The sequence below is a fragment of the Rhipicephalus sanguineus genome, chromosome 2 (assembly GCF_013339695.2).
Source record: "Rhipicephalus sanguineus isolate Rsan-2018 chromosome 2, BIME_Rsan_1.4, whole genome shotgun sequence".
Lineage (NCBI taxonomy): Eukaryota > Metazoa > Arthropoda > Arachnida > Ixodida > Ixodidae > Rhipicephalus > Rhipicephalus sanguineus.
Window position 1 is genome coordinate 158657602 of NC_051177.1, and position 6760 is coordinate 158664361.

Consider the following 6760-nt stretch of genomic DNA (forward strand, 5'->3'; position numbering starts at 1 on the left):
TGTGAACCACTGCAGAAGGCGATCCCGCCTTTACGTACCCGCCTGGTACATGCCAACTGCTGCCACATTGCCGTCATCATCGGCGCAAACGTCTGGATCTTCTCCTTCCTCAGTGCCAGGGATGTCATCTGGCTCAGGCAGTTGTTGCCGAACACAAAGGTTGTGAAGCACCGCGCAAGCTGCGATGATCTTCGACGTGAAGAGGGGGCCATAGTACAGTGCTCTCTACCTCTGCAAGCACCGAAAGCAGGCCTTCAGGACTCCAATGCACCGTTCCACGACACACCGCAGTGAGGAGTGGGCGCGATTGAACCGGGCAGCAGGAGATCCCGCTTGATGTGCTCCAGGGATGGGGGTGAGCAGCGAAGGCTGCAGCGGGTATGCACTGTCACCTGCGCAGGACAGCATTTCAATTAACATAATATAAATAGAAACTTGAATATGTAATATTACTTTCTCACTTGTACTAGCAATTATTCGGGGGCACCGCGTAAATGAAATGACGTGCTTTGCTTTTCTTTTGCAGCTAAACATATTGGCAAATTTTTTTGCCTGGTTAGGTTAGGTAATTCTATCTTTCGAAAGGCTCCAGCGAAAAAAAAAGGGTTAATTTTCAGACAGTTTGAGGTCAACTCGATTCCTTCATCACTGGGAATGACAACGAAGACGTTGAAGTAGAACCTTTAACTGTTTTCACAGACCGGGAGGGGCAAGTGGCAGAAGGCATGTCTTTGGAGGTGAGGGCGCTTCGCTTGCCTTTGGCTGCATGGAACTGATGTGCGGGGGGGGGGGGGGCACGAACGAGCAGTAAACACAAAGATTGATTTCCTTAGCTGAAGTCGAACCGTGCAATTTTATTGTTATTGTTACATGGTGCCTGGTCGTACATGCCTATTTATATATATTTTTTTCATGTGATATGTTGCCTAAAAATTCTGTATATTTTTGTAGATTCTGTATATAATTGTGTATATATGTATACAATTCTGTATATAACTGTGAATGAAATTTTTGTATATAATTTGCATTTTCATGACTGCACACACTTACGCCAGCTCAACGACATGTAATATTTTTCATTAACACAGCCTCAAAGTGTAGCATTTTGTTTCTATTTATTATTTCACTATGTTGTAATAAAGTATCATGCAGCATCTTCATGGAATTTTCTTTCACGCTTTACGGTCCTGTAGCGGTAACAGTGTATGCCATGGTCATAATGAGACACGTTGGCATTATACCCCTAGAGTGAGTTAAGTTATTGTGTGCTGCCTTGGCTCTCGGCATTACAAGAGCTGTGTCACTTGTCAAATGTGCACCTCAGATCATTTTCATGTAAGGGTACATTGGTGCTACAAAAAAATATTATGCAAGCAGAGTGTCCTGCCAGTACTGACATACCGAGAACAGAGGAACGTAAGAAGTTAAGAACCACACAGCCCGTGTTGGAATGGAAAGTGATAGACATAAGATTATGAGAAAGGAAGGCTGTAGAGTGAATCAGACAACAAAGAGAGGTTGGCGATCTTGGGCGAGTGGGAAGAAAAAGTGGACTTGGGTGAGATTTTAATGCATTGGGCAGATAACCGCTCATCAGTGAGAGCGACAAAATGGATACCCAGAGATTAGAAACGCAGCCGAGGATAACGCCGGGTTACACTGGGCAAATAAATCAAGAAATTAACAGACATAGATTGCAAAAGAGCTTGCGCAGATACGATACCATTTCGAAACGCCTTCATCATGCAGTGGATATAAGATGTGCTGATGACGACAACGTCAGCCAAATCGGTATATCTGTGGATTGTTGGTGATTTTTAGTGTAGTTTCTGTGACTCATTTAAAATAACTTGTGCCACCTCGGTCAGCACTTAGTCATGTTGAAATATATACTTTACTATGAGTACGACCAAAACCCTTAGTACATTATTAGATGCGTGAAAAGTTACTCCAACTCGCTTTGAAGATATGAATCTTGCAATGCTTGGTATAAACCGTTGCCATTTTTGTAATTACCAGAACTTCTCAAGAATCAAAGCATGTTCCTTGCGCTGTTGTTGAGCATGAGGACAGCGCAAGCTTCTGCGCAACCATATTCAACAACACCACTCTAGGTTTCACTCGGTTTTTCATGAATCTGTCTCGTCACCATAACTTTTTTTTAGTATTCTTTAACCAATGCCTCTCCGTAACACTTTGTGCTGTTACAGTACAAGAGACAGCATCAAAATTACTAAAACAGCCATGACTGACGTATTTGCTGCACTTACACACCACACAAGCACTATAACACTTGCATACGAAGCAGGAATTCACCGCCCTGGCCACGGCTGCCATCGTTGAACTCTTGGCTCAAGGTGGATGCCCTCCACACAAAAGCGTCGTGCACAGAGCCTGGGTACGAGGGATCCAGGGCAGTGATGCGCAGGGTTGCGTCACACACCTGCAGAGTTTGTGTGTATTGGAAGCAGGTCAGCAGCATCCATACAACCGCAACTTTCTGGCGCAACACCCTTATTTCTCTCATGGTCATTTCGAAGCGCAGCTTTGGCAGCTTTACGTTTTATTTCACATGTAGCAGTTACTGCATCTCTGCATATCAATGTCCATGAAATTGTGGCGCAATCACTACATTTTGTTTTCATTCCTGCATTACTTTTCTTCAACACAACAGAGCTACCACGATCAAATGTTAAGCTCGATGGACCTTTAGTTTATTGTGTCGTCACCCTTGGCGTAACTAAATAGCGGCGGAAACTTTGTTTACCGTGACTACGGCGTTCTTTTCGATCACTGCAGCTCGAGCCGCGGAAGATGACTTTAAAAATGGGACAATGACCAAAAGTTGGCTTTCACGTTCGACCTTTCTGCATTGCACAAACAGCATGCACAAGAATGAAAAAGATGGAATTTGTCCTCAGCACCATGAAGTTTAGGGCATAAAAGTCCTTGCGACAAAAGTAAGCAGCCTTGTTGCCGTCGTCCCTTTCGTACGGTGCCCGAATGCAGACGAACGTGCCGTCGACCGCCCCGATGGAGCTTTCAAACCTTGCGTCCATGTGGACGAAGCCTTCTTTCGCCGCGGCCAATTCCTGCGCGCTGGCAGGGAAACTGATCCACTCATCGCCGAGGCGCTCGACGATCGCTTCAATGAGAGCGTGAATCGTGCGACTCACACTGGACTGGCTCGTCGCCACGTCCTCTTCGCTTGCGATCGCGCCCTGGTGACTGCCGTAGGCGAAGAAGCGAAGGGCGCAAAGCACTTGCTGCTCAACGGTCAAGGCGGCTCTCGTGCCCGTACGCCGCCTCTCCAGGTCCCGGCGAAGCTCTCCGCACAGCCATCGCACCATGTCCTTCGTCAGGCGGTACCTTAGGCGAAATAATTCCTCGGGCATCGAGAAAGCATCGCGGTGCTCGAGGAATTCTCTTCCTGCCTGCAGCTGCGACCACTGCACCATGAATGGCAGCGCCATTTTTTTCTTCCAGCGTTCTCTTGCGGCGAAAATCGCAACTTCGAACAAGTCAGATTCAGGAACAAGCATTCACTTTGACAAACAAACTTTACATACCCTACTTTGTGATATTATTAACCGAAACGTGTTAGCAAAGTAATTTACGGAACGACATCTATTCGTACGTATGGGAGGCGACACATCGAACGAGCAATTCAATTTACAACAATACGGCGGCCAATTTGGGCCACTTCATCGTTCTCACATTTTTAGCAGCAAATTTGGCAGGATGCAACGTCATGCAACATCATATTGACGCTACAAAGAGTGGGGTCCTGTGACGCAATGGGCACCGTTAGTGCACTGTTGATGACGATGATGATGATGACGATGGCCTCTTACTAGTGGCGCTTACCCACAAAGGGGGATGGGCCAGGAACCGGGCGGCAGGATTTTGAGGTAAACACTTGAGGCTAAGGATAAACGTTGTAATTTTTTACTGAAATATACAAAAAAAACAGAGCTAATACTTGAAAATTCTGCGGAGCACACAGTCAGTCTATCAGGTGTGATGTTTGACGGATGTAACAACGGTTGGAATTAGTACTGAAAATAAGTCAATATAAACTAGCATGTTTGTCCAACTAGCATGCAATGTCCAATCGTGTTGCAGACATGGCGGCTCTTCGTCAAGCGAGCAGTAGTTTCCATAAACAGCAAGTTGACCGTACGCACAGCTTAGTACCATATTTCGGTTTCGTTCTTCAGCCCAAACCTTTATTTCTACATGATAGAGTGCGGCGAAGCGTTACTTCGGAAAAAATTAACAATTTTTTTCGCGCGACGTCATCGCATATTCCTCTGTCGTAACGCTATTGCAGCGCCACTGCGCGAACAATCTCGCGTGACCAATCAAATCAACAACATGGCAGAATTTGACAATGTCCAGAATAGCACCTCAGCTTGCTTTTCGCGTGAAAGAAGAATCACGTGTGCTATGGCGACTTGTAGTGCATTTCGTGACGTCATCGTCTACCCGGCATGGAGCAGCTCCTTATTTTCTTTTAGGTTTTGACACATCGTTTATTGCTTTATTTAAAATTATTGACGAGTCTCTCGACAAAAAAACGCCGTAGTTGTTACAGGACTCTAAATACTATTTGAAAACGGCATTATCTCAATATAGTCGAAAGTGCACCGGAGTTCCCATTTAAGTATGCCACAGAAATTTGGTAAATGTCATTACTCACTACTGGTGCACTAAAGAAGAAGGCAACAGGTATTCCAACACTAGGAAAAGGGAAAGGCAACGGCGGCTGCGAGAAATCCCCGAAGCGATGGAAGGCCTACGCCAACGACGACGTGCCCCTAGATTTATGAGAGTTGCGAACGCTTGATTGCAGCGGAAGTTTGTCTCTGGTTGGACATCTATGTCGTCTCTGTGACTGTATGAGATGTGTGAACACTCCGTTTCAGCGCGATTATCTCTCTGGAGGTTCGGCATCCCTGTCGTGTTTGTGACTGTGTGGTTTAACTGGAATCTCTCTGCGCTGAGAATCAACGTAGAAGCAAGCTAGCATCACTTAGCTAAAGCTTAGCAACGACGAGAAGCAACGTTAAAAGCAACCCTCATCGGCCTATCTGAGGCCTACAAACAACCAAGAAACAACCAGAGTAGTCTTCAGAATTGTCCAGGTTCGCTGTTTCAAGCCTTGCGCGATTTAATGCTTAGTGCAAGCTTAGCCAATTTTTTTCCTTTCGATTATTTCTCGCGGGCGGGAAGATTTTCAAAGCGGAAGACGATGACGGTTTCGCACTGGGCCCCTGCAGTCATCATTAAGATTAAGGTGGCGATTAAAACTAGAAGAAGGCAGCCGTGCCGTGGGTCTTGGTTCTTTACATTATCCCTGCATTTCCGTGCAAAGAATTACGAAACCAACCGTAACGCAAGCAAGCCGTATGTCAGGTCCTTCAAAGTGCTACTTTTCCGCATCGCTGTTCTGGCGGCCTCGTCAGGATGCTCCATGCGCATGTAAGGGAAATGGAACAAAGAAATGGTTTCAACGTTTTTTTAAAAATATAGCTACGTAGCTAACCCATCAAGAGCCAGACATTCTGCGTACAGAAGACGACAAAGAGGACTGGCCTGGCTGTCTGCTGTGGGTGCTGTCCTCCATCTTGCTCGATCCTGTGCATATCAGTGTAAATACACTTGTAAATAGTCACGCCTCGTGTAATTTTCCGTAACAATATTGAAGCAGTATTTATAAGAAGGGCTACATATCCATCACGAGGCTCCTTTCGCGAACCGTTCCCCTACGCACCTCGAAGATAACTGAGTTGTCAGCCGACTCCTCGGAGCTTATAACCATTGGACTGATGTGAATCACAGAAGTGAATGCTGAGCGCTAAGATTCCACAGTATATATGAGTTGCTGGTGTCGGTATTTGGCGGTGCAGTGAGGGGCACCAGCAGCGTAAATAGAGGCTTGCCGAACGGCGCCAGCACAAATATACACACGCACACATGTGTCGGCCGTATTGCGGGGTTGACTCCCGGATCGCTCATAACTTCTTGGAACTACACAGTAACGAAGCGCTTCCTTTGAATTAGTTCATCCACGGAAAACAATGCATTACAATGCAAACAGCATCGGCCGGCGATCTATACTAAAATAAGCATAACAGGAAGAGTTCTTGCGCGAGCTTCCAGTGGAGGCGCAATGTTGCCAGAGAACGAAAAGCGCTGAAGTAGCGCCTGCTAGAGGCTTACGGGAAATGCTTAGGTCACGAGTCTAACGGAAGCGGGCGTATTCATTACGCCTCTTTCATTTCACTGGGCTGCCCTTTGGCGTTTTGATAGGGTCATGGTAGGGGTCGAGACAACCGGTATCTCCAGAACGAAAGACTCCGAGATCAAGAGGCGTTTCGCGCTATCTCCGCTCGGCAAAGGGTGCATGCGTCGTGGCATTGTGGAAGAGGCGGATTGTGTTAACGGTATGCGGGCCAAAGAAATGTGATTTTCTTGCATAGTGCGTGTTTACTACGCACGAAACAAAAACACTACGAGTTTTCTGGTATGATATTTCTAAAGTCCACACCGACGCGATATTTATTTATGCCTTTAACGCAAGAGTATATGTACGTCTCATCTTGGACCATCTCCCCGAAGGGAACCCTGATGGGATGCGAAGCAGCAGCGGTGCGCACGGCGTTGACCCGGTTGAACCGGGCGTCGAGGCGGGTGCTGGAAGAGCGGTTTGAAGCGAAACTCACGTGTAGCTTAGTCGAAGTAAACGATCGAGCAC

General features: G+C 46.5%; 1 pseudogene; it reads right to left on the reverse strand.

Annotated features, from left to right (window-relative positions):
* LOC119382007 (putative nuclease HARBI1) lies at positions 1–3473 on the reverse strand (annotated as a pseudogene).
* Positions 3474–6760: the final 3287 nt, after the last annotated feature.